This window comes from Talpa occidentalis, unplaced genomic scaffold, assembly GCF_014898055.3.
Source record: "Talpa occidentalis isolate TD23 unplaced genomic scaffold, MPIMG_talOcc4v2.1 talOcc4.14, whole genome shotgun sequence".
In the NCBI taxonomy this organism is placed as follows: Eukaryota; Metazoa; Chordata; class Mammalia; order Eulipotyphla; family Talpidae; genus Talpa; species Talpa occidentalis.
The window spans coordinates 78089387-78106368 of record NW_023601433.1 but is presented as its reverse complement, the minus strand read 5'-3'; the positions used below and the strand labels follow the sequence as shown (position 1 = coordinate 78106368).

Below are 16982 nucleotides of genomic sequence, written 5' to 3'. Positions count from 1 at the left end.
TTTCCTTTTCCTCAAACTGTTTCCTTTCATTGGCCGAGGGAAACTGAGGCCGGCGTTCAGTATCAGGTTTTCTGGGAAAGGCTAGACCGTCGCCCACCCAGCCCCGCTCTGGCTGAGGCCGAGCCCTGGCTGCGGAGCCAGGCTGGTGGGGCCAACTCTCAGCTGCCTATGGTCCGGGAGGGCCATTCACCCCCACATTGCCCCATCTATAAGAGGGGCGCTCAGGAGTACCCCTTACAGAGACCTGCTCTGGGGTTAGGTAACTCAACATACAGAAAACCTTCAGATAAGGCTGTCCTTCTATCGCCAGGGAAGACAGAGCTAAAAGCACACGTGGGGAGCAGAGTGTCAGGCCCTGCGGGGCCGGGGGAGGGGGGAGGTGGAGGTGGGGGGGCGCGTGTTAAGGGCATGGGCAGCCAGAACAGGAACCCCGTGGAGATAAGCCAGAGAGAGGAAGGGAGGCCCCTTTGCAAGCTCTGGTTCTGTTCCCTTCTGGCCAACCCCTGGGTGAGGTCAACTGCCTGGGGTACATGCACTCACCCAGGACAGGGCTGCAAGGCTTGTGGGGAACCCCTGGCTGGGGTCAGTGGTGGACCAATGAAAAGTGAGGGGACCACAGAATCCAGGTCATTCCAAACCAGCCTGCTCCCCCGTGCTCCAGGAGGCCAGTGTCCCCCTCCACGGTGTTCATCAACCCTGGGCTCTGCCCTTGCAGGTCCCTCTGCCAGGGGTCCCCTCTGCTCCACACAGCCTGGGGTACAAGCAGCAAGGTAATGAGGTATCCCAGGGTCTGGCTGGGCCCTAGACATTTTTTTTCCCTGTCTACTGATGAGGCGTCCGGAGGGGGTGACCATGATCCCCACCCCACAGGTATTGGAGCCGGGTGGTGGAAGCAACCAGATCAAGTGGAGACAGGACTGGGATCTAGGTGTCTCCAGGGCCCAAGCTCTGACTAAGCCCCCCACAACACCCACAGTTGTGGACTCCCCTCTGTCTCCTGGCACCCCCTCCTGACTGGCCTGCAGCCCCTGCCACCAGAGGGCTAGAGAAGCAGACAAGCAGCACCCCCGTCCCTCACCAGCAAGGCTTCTCCACTCCCAGGGCCCCAGCTGAGAGACTGGGGGCGATGACATGAGCCCCCACTTGCCAGGTGCTGACTGAGGACAACGTCTCTACTCAGAACAAACTTCAAGGGGGGTATTTTAACTCCCATTCTTCAGGTGTGGAAACTGAGGCATAAAGAAAACACGGCCACTGGCCCGAGATCCCACAGCTAGAAGGCAGAGGAGGGGTCTGAACCTGGGCTGTCTGACACCCTGTCTTCAAACTCCAGGACAGACCTGGACGGTCCATGACATGCCCCTGGGAACCCCACGGGGCCAGAGTCCTGCGTTCTTGTGCCTGATGACGCAGCTGTGCCCAGGGCTGGTGGGGCTGCAGCGCCCTCAACCCGCCACCCGCCTCCAGGAGCCTCGGTGACGACTCACCCGCCTCCAGACGACGAGTGGCCACAGGCTGGACTCCGGGGCAGCAAGGGGCTGCAGGCGCCATCCTGCTGGCTGCACCCCTGAGAGAGCCCTGAGCTGCTGCAGCCGCCTGGCCAGGGCAGCCAGCCCTGGGCACAGGGGCCCAGGGGCATTCAGGCAGGTTCTGGCCCCTTGGAATTCCCTGGCTGCGGCCCAGGCAGCTGACGACAAGGCTGGTGCTGCTGCCAGTCTAACGCTGCACGCCCCCCTCCCTCCCCCTGCCCTCCCAGCCGCACCCCTACCCCAGCCTCCCCTGTTCCCTGGCAGGGGGCGGAGGGACGCTGCCCTCCCCCTCAACCCAGTCCCGCTCTCACAAGGCAGAGCTCCTCCCTGACCCGGCAAGGACCTGGCTGGGAAAGCTGCCGCCCTGCCATCCCCAAGGAGGGAGGGAAAATAAAGTAGTTGAAGACCTGGGGAAATTCCAACAGCCCCAAGCCACCGCTGGGAAGGGCTGGGGAGTGAATGGCCGCAGCCCTGGGGTTACAGAGAAAGGAGCGTGGCCGGGGCCGTGAGAGCTGCCCCAAAGCCAGACGCCAACACCCGCCAGTCCCGAGCCCGCATGTATCTCGGGGCACAGAATTAGCCCCCCATCTGCAAAGTGGGTCCCTGTGAAGCTCACATGAGCTCTCACGGGCATGTAGAAGGACCCGTCATTCTAGCTGGGGGGTGTTCTGAGGGGCAGGAGTTTTGGGGCCAAGGCCAGGGTGCCATGGGCAGATCGGGTGGGGCGCTATGTGAAGGTGTGGAAGGATCCTGGCTCCGCGGTAGCAGCCGTCGGCTGTCCTGCTTAAAGAGGCCCCCTCCAGAGTCAGGTCACACGGGGTCTGGAGTCTTCTCTACCATCAGAGACTTGGTCTGGTGTGCAGATCGCGGCTGGTGTGCCAGGCACTGTGGGAACGCCCTGGGGAGCAAAACGGGCAGGGCCTTGCCGGGGAGCCACCTGGGGGTGGGAAGGGCGGGCAGGAGGTGTCCTCACACAGGCAGCACGCACCTTTCTGAGTGTTACTTTCATCTGAAATGGGGGGTGCCTCCACCTGGGACCTTATCTCTGGGTATCCCCGACTCTTGGTGTCTCCCTTCTCCAGCCACCTCCTCCCGCAATCCATAAAGAGGCTCCCAGCTCCCCCAGCCCTCCAAGAAATGAAAGCATCCTCTCTCTGCCCTTCTCCACCCCATCAGCAGAATTTCTAGAAAAGACAAGTGTCATTAGAAAGCATTTCCTTTTTCTACTGAATGAACTCGAACAACCTGTCCGGTTCACTCGAGCCTGGCTCGGGCCCTCCTGGCTCAGGCCCGGAGTCACACGGGATCGGCGGGCGAGCGTCTTCCCTAGTGGAGCTGCTTCCTCAGCTGTGACCGCGGCTGCGCTTCCTCTGCCTCCATAACCCTGGCCACTTGCTCTGCTAACATAGTAGCTTGGTCCAAAAGTGGGGGTGGGGTGGGGGGAGCTCAAAATAGGCTCACTTGCCCAGGGGAGTGTAAATCAAATAAGAGTGGTGGGAGGAAGGGAAATGTGGGTGGGGACAGAAAATGGAGCCAGCACCGAGGGAACATGCAGACGATAAGTCATGTCCTGAATACTTAGCATGGGTGGGCCACGCTGGACTCCCAGACTCTAGTCTGGAGAAGGGGAGCCTGGTCCAGAAGTCATGTGACCAGGGCTAAAAACAAAGCCGTCCTAGGGCACAGCAGGCCTCTCTGAACCAGAGGCAGAAGGCCTTTCTCCAGCGGTCTCTGTAGCCAGACGGCATGATACAGTGATTAGCACCCAACGATGCCCGATTGCTCTGGTCTGGGATGCAGCCTGGAGCTTCCAAAAGGTTCTGGAGGCCTCCGGGCACTTGCTACCTGAACATTACACTCTTCCCCGCTCCCAAACCACAGCTCAGTAAGGATTGGCTCTTCCTTTCAGTCTAGACACCCAGGGCTGACTCAATTTGAAGAAATTTCTAGAATATCTGGGAGAGAGCCTGCACACTTGGGTCTTCCAGCTACTACCCCCGATGTCATTTCTCAGTAAACAGCGTGCTATTTTCTGTGGCAAACGCTAGAACCCAGCTGTGCTCTCAGCCAGTGGGGGGCTGGCCTGTGGCATCATCACGCTCCCCCTCCCCAAGCTCACACATCTGCCACCATGCTCTATAGGAACAGGATGCCAGCGCGGTCACTTGAGACCCTTTCCCCACTTACGGTGACCCTCCATCCTGGCTTATAGCTCTTGCCTCAACATGACTATTGAGTCCCCTTTCACTTTCAAAATCTGGCCTGTATCGCAGGATTCCCCCACTCCCAGAACACCCTCTCCTCTGCCCCAGAGGGGAGAAGGGCCAGTGGCATAGAAGCTCCAGGCTCTGATCTTGCCCTCCCAGCCGTGCCACTCAGGTGCTGAGCGCTGGTTTGTGTCATTAACTTGCCACACGGGTCCTGTAGGGCAGGTACCCCCAGGACCTTCATTTAGCAGATGAGGAATCAGACTCAGAGAGGCCGCGGCTGCTACTTAAGGCAGCCTCTGCCGGGCACCTGTGCCAGCAATGGCCGAGGATGAAGATACTCGCTGGTTCTGCACTGGGATGGCTGCTCATCTTGCAGCTAAAGGAGAGCCTGCTGAAGCCCTGACAGTCTCAGCCGAGTGCCCAGATTTCAGAGGCAGCTTTCTCCAGTCCAGGCTTACAAGCCACAGGCCCTTTGGCTAGTGACTGGCCTCTCAGCCTTGGTTGAACTCATCTGGCCAGCAGCTTCTGTCGAAGGAGGGCTGCCTGGAAGGAGCACCTGGGGAGACTGGAGGCACATGCAGGTTAGAGACCTGGGGGGAGTGGGTGGACAAGGAGCGGAAGCAGGACTAGACATGACATTGCCCCAGCAGGTGTCCTCCCTGGAAGCTCACACTTCTCAGCAGAACCCGCTGTGCACTTGGTGGGACCTGCAGCAAAGTGAGCATAACCCCGTGTGACGGCACTGGTCACACACTCAAAAAGCTGGCCCTGCCCCCCAGATCTGGGGACTTGGGAGAAGAGACCTGTGCACCCCAGGGCCTGAGACGCAAGGGTTTGGAGGGCTGAGTAGGAAAGAAGGAGCAGGGGAGCCAACAGGGGACTGAGAGGTGGGAGGCAGAGAATGACACCACCGTGTAGACAGAATGAAATGGGAGGAGGCAAGTGGTGGAGGAAGCACAGAGGGAAAGGGACAGAGAAATAGCACAGGGTGACAGAGAAAGACGGGAATGCAGAAGAGACAGAATGACAGAGACAGACACAAGGACAGGGTAAGTGACGAAGGCAGTAGAACCACAAGAGCAGGGAAGGAAAATCAAGGCAGAAAAAAACACAAAGACTCAGAGAGAGACAGAGAGAAGGGAGAGAGGCTAAGAGGAGCCTTTCTGCAATGCCTGAGAAGGTGCTGGAAGACCCAATGGACCTAATACAGAGGGGACAGATCATCCTCCCAGGAGATGGGGGTGCAGAGCAGCTGTCTGCAGACGGTAACGGTTGTATTCACACAGGTTTAAGCACAGTAAGGACAGCCCTCGGGGATTTCCAAAATTCCCAAAGACTTGGAGGCAAGTTGTGAACCCCACAGAAATGTGAGAAGCCTTTGCTTTGGGATGAAAAGCTGGACCCAAATACCACTGGTGACAATGTGCTGCTAATCAGAATATTTAGTAGGAGCTTATGCAGCTCTCAACTTTTGTTTTCATGTCTCCTCCCAGAGTTTCTTTAGGCAAATAATTTCTCTCCTGTTTAGCATAAAAGGTGGTAAACTACACACATGATTTTACAATGTGTCTTACCTAACAATTTATCTTGGAGGTCCTTTCATAGCAGTATGCACAAAGTCCCTGTTATTTTTGATGCGTGCATAGTATTCCATTGTTGAGTTTGCCATCAATGACTTAATCTGTTTCCTGGGGATAGGCATTTGTCTTGTTTCCAGTCTCTTTACTCTGTGTGTGTGTGTGTGTGTGTGTGTGTGTGTGTGTGTTGGTGTTAAAATCAATCTGTGTGTGTGTGTGTGTGTATGTGTGTATATGCCTCATTTTCACTTATCCTTAATAGAGTCCAGGGCTCTCAAACTCTTGCCTTTTATGATGAGCAAATGAATTTTGGGCACTGGATATGATTTTTTCTTTTAATATTTAAGGTGGTTCTTCTTTTTTTTTCCTTTGACCCTACTTCCTTCCCCACTTCCTCTTCACCCCAGAATCTTTCAAATTAAACTTCAGTTTGGTTAACGTGTCAACTAGTTTCTAATTGTTTTATTTGTCAGTTCCTCCACTTGGTTTTCTTATGTTACTCAGATATGTGAAATTGTCTAATATTTGTCTTTATCTTCCTGGCTTACTTCACTTCGCTGGCTATGCTGTGTTTTAATTCACCAAGAAAATGACCCACTTAATCATCAAGTCCCCACAGAGTCTGGAACGTGTCTGTGGTACAAGGTCTCACGGGAATCAGGGAGTTGGTTTATCCCAGCTGTACCAGTCGTGCTAACTCCTGGTCCTCAGTTTCTTCCTCATCAAGGGGAGGTAACTATGGTTCTCCGGGTCACTGCGGGAATCGGGAATTGGGAATGAACTCTGGGGATGCAGGAAATGATCTACAGTGTGGGGGAGGTGGATACATGCTCCCTCGCCAACCCCAAAGGGTAGATCTGGACACTGTGGGACCCAGCGAAAAAGTCAGTCAGGCTACAAGAGGCCGGCTCTTGGGGAGCAAGTAGTGACCAGTCAGCCTGGTCTCCAGGGTCACTGCATCTTGGAGGCTGAAGGCAATGCCTGCCAAGAGCAGTGTTCTGGAGCTGGCTTGGTGGCCTTGAGCAGCCCAGAGCAGCTGCCAACTTCAATCCTATTTTAAAATAAAGCAGTGATTGCATTCCTGGGGTGTGGAGAAATCTTTCTCCTCCATGAACGGCCCTAGACTTCCAGCCCCTAGAAAAGGATCCAAAGTAATTTTCCACCCATTGCTCATGAAGAGCAAATCCTGGCTGGTGAGAGTGCCCGCCCGCCCCACCTCTTCCCAGCTCTCCTGCCCCAGGGAGGGCCCCGTGGCTGACAGAGGAGCCTTTGTGTCCCTCCTCCCTGTCTCACTGTCCTCCTGCTGAGAACCCTATGGCGTCCTGTCTGTGCAGGTTTCAGCACGGTGTGCGTGGACACGAGCAGTGACCCTTGACACCCAAAGCTGAGCCGTGCGAACCATCGTCAGTTCTCAGGGTCCTTCTTGCCCCTCACTCTGCGCCAGCCTCCTGACAGCCCTGACCACTTCCTCCACCGCTCTCTCACAGTTGAGGACACAGAAGCTCAAAGAGGGGGTGTCAAGCTACCTGCCCAAGGCCACACAGCCACAGAGGAGCCGAGACCAGGGCCCAGGGTCATGCTCAGCAGGTGGTGGTGCGGGGCCAAGCTCTGCAGTCAGACCCCCTAGATTCAAATCCCAGACCTTTTTGTTGTTTAAACTCTCTGTGCCTTAGTTTCCCTTTCTGTAAAGTGGACCAGCAGTGACACATAGCTCACCAATGGGTATGAGGATTACACAAGAGAAGGACCATAAAGCGCCCGGAACAATGTCTGGCTTGTGGAAGCTCTCGGTAAGTTACCTGCTACTGTTTCTATTGTTGTTGCGTCTGATTGTGAGTCTTACCATTAAGTCACATTGTCCCGGACATGCACGTAGTAAGTCCTAAGGGAGTGTGACTACACAAAACCTCCTCTCAGAGAATCTTTCACATGGAGGTGAAATATCTGACGACAGTATTTCTCATTCATGCATTTAATAAGGCTTGCCGAGGGCATGTGATTGGCCCAGGTACCGGGCAAGAAGCTGGGAATGCAAAGATATTGTTCCTACACCCAAGAAAGCCAAAGCAGGTGTGGGGGTGTGGAGGGGGAATCAAGGACTGATCATAACAGAGGAAGCCCTGTGCACTGCGGGAACATGTGAGCAGGGTGTCAGCTCCAGCAGCCACAGCTGGGAAGGCTGCTGGAAGAAGTGGAGCCTTCTTCCAGGCCATGACAACGGCAGAGGCCAAGGTACCAGAGCTTTGCACATTCAGGTAATATGGCTGGAGAGAACGTTACGTACTGACCTGGGATTTTGAAGCATTGGTGCTGGAAACCAGGGCGCTGTGTGGAACGGGGTAGAGGCAGAGAAAATATGGGCCCTGGTGTCTCTCTGAGATCCCAAAGGGAAGAAGCCCTTGTCCTGGGAGGTGTGTGGTGGGTTCCCCCAACACAAGGAATGTGTCGTCCCCGCTCCAGGGGATCTGGGACTCAGAACTAAACACCCCAGGCCTCCGCCATTCCTTTCCCTTCGCAACGTAGAAAATCCCAAGTGCCCTCTCACCTGCTGAGAGCCACCCAGGACCAAGCTTCATCTTTTCCTCCCTCGGCCTCTTCCTCCTCCCTCAGCTTCTCCTTCCAAAGCCAGATTCACACTTGCTCCCCCGTGGACTCCCTCTCCACGCTCCCACCCGCCAAGGAAATGAACCAGCAGCTGGGACGAGTCCACCCCTCAGGACACACCCGTACCCTGGGGGGCTCCACCCCACAACCCCCGCTTCACTCACCCCCAGCCTGGGACACCCTCCTTGCTGTAAAGCATCCATTTATCCAAGGCCCATCCATCCTGTGATGGGGAGAGAAACGGGTCCCGTGCAAGCTCCTGGCAGACGCAAAGAAACACCCTCCCAAGGCCAAAGCACTAGCACATCACTCAGCTTCTTACCCCCACGACACCCAGGAGTACCGTGGCGTGGCGGATGCTCTGCTGCCCAGTCCAGAGCCCCTTTTCCAGCGGGAGGTTCCCAACCCACAGTGCCTCCTCCCCTGGAGAATTGCCCTCAGCCAAGCAGGAGCTTCCTCTCCCCCCCTTCAGGCTCCAGGGATCCCTGTGGGGTCAGACTGAAGCAGGCCTCCTCCAGAGACCCCATGCTTCTCCCCTCGCCCTGCCCTTGAACGCAAATTCAAATTTAAATCTGAATGCAATGTTTCTAAAAACCTCAGATCTAATGTATAAAATGCACAATGAGCAAAAACCCCAAGTTTTAAATAAAGATGGGATTCAACCCCGAACTTGCATGACCCTGCCTCTCTCCCCTCACCCCCACCCCATCCTGCCTGAGAGCGCCCCTCAGTACCTCACCTTCACCCAAATCCCCGTGACAGGCCCGGCTTCTGGCAAACCTGACCTAAGACAGGGATCCAGCCCACGGTTCGCAGCAGGCTTCCTGAATTTTCTTTGGCTCATACCTCTCCTGCAGCAGAGTCCCCACCTCTGTGGGCAGGCGGAGCCACCTTCCCCTGACCCCCGTGGCTGTCTCCCCTGCCCTCGTCTTCCTGCCAGTCCTTCAGGCCCAAGATCAAGGTTTTCTCCTTTCCCTCCTGCATCTTCAGTCCTCGCCCTCCTGCCGTCTCGGAGGGTGGGACTGCCTCCTCCGTCTCGGAGGGTGGGACTTGCGGGTAATCATTGTTACCCCCCTGCGCATCCTGCCCCTGCTGCGGGAGCAGAACTGTTCCCTCCTCTGCCCCTCCCCTGTCTCTGGATTCTTCCCAGTGACCCCACCTCAGCCACACCCAAGCCAGGGCCCAGGAGACATCCTCGCTCCGTGAACTCCAAACTTGGGGATTTCATGAACCAGTGATGGTTTGGTTCATGAGCCAAATGGTTTTCAGCTGTCCCAGAGCTGTGACTTTTCTGTTTCCCGACTCAGGACCTTGCAAAATCAAAACCATTCTTTTCTATCACCACCTTCTCAGAAAAGAAACAATTACGTTAATGCTGACTAAAATCGGTAGGGCATGGATTCTCTTCCTTGGAAGAGACATTCCCTGTTCCTGGTGTTGGCTGTCCTTTCTTCGTCTCTCTGCGGGCTGGAAAAACCCGGCCCCATGTGGGTCCCAGCAGGCTGCAGCTGTCAACCCTCCTGTTTGACATCAGGGGAAACTGAGACCCAAGGAGAAGCTGTGACTTTCCCATGCAAACCCTGTCCTTGACTGTTCCCTGGGGGAAACAAGGATGAACAGGAGCTGGGAGAAGCAGACCTGGGTCCCAGTTCCAAGTCTGCTCAGAATTTCCAGTCTCTCCATAAATCTCTTGCCCTCTCTGAGCCCCAAGTCCACAGTTGTTTCAGATACCACTGAGCTGGAAGGCACCCTCTGGTCCAGCATGGGACTTGGGGTGCAGTCCCTGCCCCAGCACAGGGGCTGGTGAGGCTGGAGAAATAGGACTGGACACCAGGCCTCACTTTCTGACATCTCAAAACAAGTACTAGGATCCTGGCCGGCTCCCAGCTGCCTCCCAGACAGGGAGGGACACAGGAGCAGCGCCACCTGGACAAAGAGGCTGCCTCCTGAGCCAAGACAGGCACGTGGGCCTCGTTCCAGCTCCAGAGAGGCCAGTGGGTCCAGAGAGCCAGCCCAGGACAGGGGCACAATGCTCCAGCGGCGAGACCCCAGTGTTTGCATCTTTGGGCAAAACCAAGCACCTGAGGCTGGTGGAAGGTTCCTTCAGGCTGGCTGGGTTCTGGGGGGCTCTCCTCACTGGGAGCTGGGAGCGATCAGACAAGAGGCTGTAGGTCTCTGTTGTCCAGGGAACTGTCCCAACTGCCCAGTCTCGGGTGTGGGGATCTGACAGGACTGTTGCTCCTTTGCAAGCGTTGTCGTTAAGGTTGCCTGGATTCAGCCTCTGGCTTTGCCGCTGCCGGCCTGCTGGCCCTCTCTTAACCTCTCTGCTGTGCGCTCTCATACACAGCGGAGAAGTGAGCAACTGGACTCCGTGCTTCCCCCTCAGACCTGTTATCCGCACATCTCTACCCCCGTTCTCCTGATGAGACGCGGAGACCATGAGCGAGAGCTCAGCCAAGGGCCCACTTGCTGGTGCCCACTTGCTGGTGCCCGCTTCCTGGTGCCCGCTTCCTGGAAGTCTGACCCACAGACTTCCAAGGGCCATGGGGTTTTGTTCTGAAAGAAGCATGATGGACCAGGCGCTGCATGCACAGCGCCCATATATATTTTTTAAGCAAAGCTTTGCCCTCCAAAGAATTTTACACGGGTTAAGAAAATAAACTTTTTCCCACAAAATAATCCTAGTGAGGGTTTGGCCTTTCCCTGAGGAAGACAGGGCCTTGGGGGATGCCCCAGGTCCTGTTCCCCAAAATAGGAGGCTGTGCTCCTCTGCTGGGGGGGCTCATTTCTTCATTCCCTCCCCTGTGTGCTGGGGGTGGGGGTGGGGTGGGAGGGTGCCCAGCATGTTTCCTGGCCAAAGGCGGTGCCTCCAGTGCCCTCCCGGCCACAGCCAGCCCCTCCCAGCCATAGTCAGCCTCCCCAGGGAGAGTGACCAAGACCAGCCCACACCTGGGGCCTCGAGGACCCTTCCACCTGCAACAGGCAAGTGCTGGGTGCCACCCAAAGACCCCCGGCCCAGTCTGGAGGACAGCAGCTGCGTCACAGCACTGTCTGCAGGAAGGGAGGGGGAGGAGACCCAGGAAGAAGGGGAGGGAGGCTGGGTGGAGGGTCACAGGGGTGTGAGGTGCCCTGAGAAGTTAGGGCCAGCAACCTCTCATCACACTCCTCAGCGTAGCCTTGCTCTGCACCCCAGGTCTGGGGGAAACAACCCAGGAACCCATGATCTTGCAACCCCTTAAGGAGCTTGAGTGCCTGGAGATGCCCCCAGCATTTCCAGATGACATCCTAGGAGAGAAACAAGCTGGCCACCAGCACCCGGGAGGAGCCAGATGATGCCCAGGGAGGCTTTTCAGATGGTTCCAGAACCTTGTCCCAACCCCAGGGCTAGGGGTGAATCTGACCTCACCCCGGCACTCCCCAACCAGCTGAGAGCATGACTGTCAATGGGGTGAAGCAACTCGCCCAAAGCCATGCGGCAGGAAAGCAGAAAAAGGCAAAGCTCCTTACTCAGTCTGCCTGTGGCTGGGGACATGGACAGCCAGGGGCACACAGCGAACGCCCCACTCCTGCTAAGTGTGGGCCTCCAATTCCAAGGTCTTTCCTATAAATTACTGGCTTTGGCAAATAAAAAAAAGGATAAAACATGAAGTTTGCCCTCCCCTAGACACAGCTCCCGGGCCCCCGCCCCAAACTCCCATGAGGTGGAATCATTCTCAGACCCATTGCACAGACATGGAGACCAAGACCCCCTAGCTAGGAAGTCCAGAAGCTCCAACACTTCACCCCGCTGACTCCCCAGCACTGCCCAGCCCCTTCCACACCCCTCCAACTCTGCACCGGGGGAAGGGTCAGTAGGAAGATGGTTTTGCAAATTCAGAAGGTGATAGGAACCCAGGTCCTCACCCCAGACACAGGATGCAACGGGCATAGATACTCTGCCCAGTGCAGGCCATGTAGACCACACGGTCGTGCACGACTGCAGCACTTGCTCTGCGCCTTCCAGGCCTGCCCTGCTTCTCTCATCTCTGCAGATAAGCACCTTTGTCAGACACAGGTCAACCCGGCATGGAGGGCCGGGCAGAGGTGTGAGGGAGTTGGAGCTACAAATTTCTCCCATGGAGTAGACTTGGTGGCTTCTGGGCCTCGGGTCCTTATTAGGAGCGGAGGCCGCAGTCCTGGCCTCCAGGATGGTTCCTGGCCTAACGGCGCCTGTCACTGTATCCATAGGACCCATCGTGGACATGTCGTGCTCCCAATCGCATTGTACTCATAAACGCACCGTGCTCGTAGGCCTCCACCCCGGGGGCTGTCATCAGGCCCTTATGCCTCAGTGTGAAGGAGCCGCTCACTCTGACTTCCAACTGGACATTGGGATGAGGACAGGTTTCTCTGGGATGGGGCATGAGATTGCCCAGTTGTGACCCAATTATCAAAGGTATATGAACTAGCCCTCGGTCAGCCAGTTTCCTGCCTCTCCCTCCTCCTCCCTCCCTTTCCAGCTGGTTCTCTGGCAGCTGGTTCTGTCCCATTCAGGGCAGCAGTGGTCAGCAAGGAGCTCAGGACAGAACTGGGACTCCAGTGGAAGGGGCTGGGCAGTGCTGGGGAGTTAGCGGGGTGAAGGGTTGGAGCTTCTAGAATCCGACTTCTGGACTTCCAATTCCTGGACTTCCTAGCTAAGTGGCCTTGGTCTCCACGTCTGTGGAAGTTGGAGGTCTGTGGTGTAGGTAGAGAGGACAACACAGAGCAGAAGGGTGGGTGGACACTGAGAAGGAGGCCAGGAGGTAGAAAGTGGTCAGAGACTAGCCTCAGGCGGCCCGTCAGGAGCCCTGTCTCCTTTCCTCACAAGCTGTGTGGTGTTAGGCAGTGAATTAACCTCTCTGAGCCTCATCCTGAAGAGGATGACATGACTGCTAACATGCCAGGGATTGGAGCAGGAGGGGGCATTTAGGAATTCAATCTCACTCCAAGAAGCATTCACTGGGGATCACGCAGGCGCCCCATCTTGTTTAAAGCTCCCAGAAGTCTGAGGCGTGCTCCTCTGCAGGGACCAAGTTTGGAGCCCAAGTAGGCCCTTTGCATGGATGATCTCATTGACGCCTCACCATACAATTCAAGGCAGAGTCCATCACCCCACTCTTTTACAAGCAGGGAAACTGAGGCTGAGGAATTACAGCCATCCCGAGGTCATGCAATGGGTCATTAAGGACACAGGATTCGAACCCAGGACTGTCTACCTCTGAGCTGCATCATTATGGCTGCAGGGCCCCCAGGTGCAGAGAGCTACAGCCCCGGGGGGTGCAATTCAAAGGCAAGAGGGAGTGCGACTAGGAGATGGAGCCAGAGGAGGAAAGAGGAGGTGCGTGCACATCCTCTGGGCCTCAGTTTCCTGGGCTGCAGAGAGAGCATTTTCCTGCCAGGATCCCAGAAATCTGCCTGACCCCTGGGAAGGAGCCCCGAGCCCCAGATGATAGTCTGAGCACCAGGAAGAGGAAGCGCAATTGGACAGAAGCCCAGGAAGTCCCAGCGACCTGCCCCTTTGGGCAGTGAAACTGACACAAAAGGCTCTTGGAAGGGGGAACTTTGGGGCGCTGTTGGCTTCCCAGCCCCTTGGGGAATGGGAACCAGAGATGGGAGGGGGCCGAGAGAACAGCGCAAACAGAAAGCGGGGACCAGGGTCCAGCCCAGCAGGACAAGGAGGGCCCCTGGCCCCCAACCTGACAACCCCCTTCTCCCCAGTCCATCAAGGATCAGCCTTCAGGAAAGTGAGGAGCCCCCCAAGAGCCACTCCTGCCCTTCCCCAGAGCCCTGTTTCTGCGTCCCTCTGCAGCCAAGGCTGTTCACAGGAGGGGAGAACACAGAGAAAGAAAGGCCCATTTAGGGTCCGCAGGGCCCCACCTCCCCGGAAGAGGGTCCGGTGACCCAAGGTCTGCTCAGCCCCTGCCATGCTCTCAGGCCCAGGCAGGAAATGGAGGGAAAGTTTGGGGCGAAGTTAGGACGCTGGTACCATCTGCAAGCGGCATGTCGTAGCCTCTCAGGCCCGAGACCTCCAGTCTCACGGCCACCCCCGCTCAGCCCCCTCGGGCTCAGTCCTCATGTCCATCTTCAGCCCAGTCTGTGCCACGCAGCCACACCCTGCAAGGAAACCCCCGAGCTCCCCGATGTACAGTGGAGGAAACTGAGACTCGGGGCCATTCAGTGACTTTCTGCAAGTGGCAGACGTGAGTTCCCAAACAGGTCCGTGCTGGCAGAGCTGCGGCTCCCACCCACGGAAGGCTGCGCCCGTCCTGCTGGAGGGAGGCCCTTTTTCTTCTTGACCCAAATCCCTGACAGCTGAAGAGGCCCCCTGTGAGCCTGGCCTGCCATGAAAGAGGCTGCAAACTGCCCACACTCCCTTAAGACCTGCTCCTGACGTCAGCAGCGCCCCCTCCGGTGCTGGGCCAGCGCACCCTTTAGTGCCCAGCCCCAGAGCCTGGCTCCAGCAGGAGGTGGCGGCGGCTCTCCCCCTCCACACCAGGGGCGCCCACAGGTGCCATCCGACATGGACTCTTTAACCCTGCAGGAAACAGGAAACTGCTCCGTCTCCTCCCCATCTCCCTGCCTGCAACTGTCAGCAAGTCCTGGGTGTGGCAGGAGACAAGGCTCATCATTCAGTCCAGAAGCCAATACAAAGAAACACTCTCCTCTCTGAGCTGATTTATGGACCAGACAACCCAGCAGACAAAGCCATAAACCAACATGCCCTCTGCAAAGTTGGAATTTCAAACCCAATTAGCTTTGGATTGTCTGGAATCTTCCATGGTCCAAATGTTTGAGTTTAAGCATTGAGTTCGGAGAAGGCAGGGTGTGGGGATAACAGGAGGCCATTCCGGTGAAATGGGGGTGTATCGGACCACCCAGAAAATGGGATGGGACCATCGGGGCCTATGGAGCAAGAATCCAGACTCTCTCCTGCCTCTCCCTGCTTCCGGCCACCACATAAGACACCCCTTTCTCATCAGGTCTTCACATCTCTGTCCAGGCTGCTCTCAATGCCTGAAACATCTTTTGTTTCTGGCCAGCTTCTCCTCGAGGGAGTCCAGGCCAACTCATCCTTGGAAGCAGTTCAAATACATGCTTCCTTCTCGAAGCCCTGTTTCCTGACTTCCCCATCACAACCACCTCCTCTTTGTTCCCGGGCACCCCGAACGCACCCGGTGGGCACTGATAGGGGGGGCTGCTGATCATAAGCTTGCAGTCCAAGTCCAAATGGCACAGCGTCACCGACTGTGCTTAATAGATGATGGATGGATTGTCACTGCTGATTGTCACCCGGGAGCAACTGGTCCCATGCTCTGCCTGCAAACCAACCTCCCGGCTACGAGGACCCCATTCTGTTTACATATCCACTTCCTGCTCTGCCAAGGGCTACCTGGGCTCAGAGCTCATCTCTCCCTGTATGTGGCACACAGTAGGTCCTCAGTAAATGCTAGCTGAGTTCACGGAGACTCCATCTCGCTCTCACAACCTACCTGGCTCCTCTGGACAATCCCTGTGCTCTCAGCTTGTTTTCCAATCTGAAGGATGGAAGTGTGAACCCGCTCAGTGCTACAGTCTGAACATTGTGTTCCCCCCAAATTCACAGGTTGAAATCCCAACCCACAAGATGATGTTACTAGTAGGTAGGAATTTGGGGAAGTAACTCAGGCACGAGGGTGAAGCCCTTATCAAGGGGATTAGCACCCGTATAAAAGAGACCCCCAGAGGCCTCCGGCCCCTTGCACCATGTGAGGACATGGAGAGGAGTCAGCAGTCGGCGACCCCAGAGAAGGCTTTTGCTCGAATCCTCTATGCTGGCACTCTGCTCGGGAATTCTGCCCTCCAGAACTGTGAGCAGTGAATTTCTGCTGTTTCTGTCACCCAGTCTGGTATTTTTTTTTTTTTTTTTTTAATGCAGAAGCCCCAATGGAGTAATTAGATGCAAGGATGACAAATGATTATCTCAGCTGACCCGTGACATCCCTGGGATTTCAGGGTCAAACCTGCTTGGCAGAAAGTCCTTAAATATAGACTCAGGAGCCTCCCTGGTGGCACAAGGGGTTAAGTCTTAGCACTATGAAGCTATCTATGAAGCAATCCGCAGCCACTACAGCACAGAGTTCGATTCCCTGTCAGGTGACCCACAAGGTGCAGCAGACCTCTCCCGTCTCTCCTGCTGCTCCCCTCAGCAGTGTATTTCAGTACATCTGCCTGTTCTGCTCCCCACTCTGTCTCAGGTGAATCCTCTCACCCACACCTGCCACACACCGCTGGCCTGTACCCCAGTTCTTGTACGCATAAATAAATCAATCTTAAAAAAAAAAAAGATCGACTCTGGCATCACTCCCTCCTGAACACGCACGCCACTTTTCCACCAAAAGGTAGACTCTATTTCTCCTCCCTTTGGCTCTAGGCTGCCTGGTGGCTTGCCGTGGCCAACATCACGTGGCGGAAGTGACGCCGTGCAGCCCCTGGCCCCCGTCTCAGGATGCCTGGGAGCTTCTATCCCTTCCCCAACCCTGACCATTTAGAGAAGGTGGGCAGTCCTGCCACCTGGAGAGTGACATCCCAGCACGGTGCCCGCTGGATGCAGCCCCACGAGTGACCAACAACACCACACGGAACAAAGACGGGCCATCCCACAGAACTCGCCAGTGACAGAACCATGAACAAATCAGTCATTTCAAGCCACTCCATTTTGGGGTGGTTTGCCACAGAAATAAACAGTCAAAACATTCGGGTTCAGCTGGAAGCAGCAGGATGGGGGTTTGTGGTGTGTGGAACTCTGTGCCTGAACTAGGTACATGAGGTCGATGAAAGAGTCCATGTCATTTTGAAATCTTTCTTGAACCTACTGGAAGTGAAGGTTCCAGACTGAGAGGGGAGTTGTCCACCATCAGAGAGAAACCTAAACCCCACGAGGGCTCCACTGGGAATCCTGACAACACTAAAAGAAGCGATGAGGGGGTCTTTCTGGGGCGGCATTTCCACTGGCGACTCAGGGAAAGGGTGGGACCATCAGTAATCAGGCCAGAAGCACTGTGCGA

General features: G+C 56.1%; 1 protein-coding gene across 4 annotated transcripts in view; it reads right to left on the bottom strand.

Annotated features, from left to right (window-relative positions):
- Positions 1–16982, bottom strand: part of CMKLR1 (chemerin chemokine-like receptor 1) — a 52103-nt gene that overhangs the window by 26758 nt on the left and 8363 nt on the right. The window contains exon 1 of one of the 4 annotated variants that reach the window (XM_037511022.2): positions 1488–1511. The exons of the other annotated variants lie outside the window; for them this stretch is intronic. The gene's annotated coding sequence lies outside the window, so the exon portion shown is untranslated. Of the gene's footprint in view, positions 1–1487; positions 1512–16982 lie in introns of those variants that run through there. 4 annotated transcript variants of the gene reach the window in all.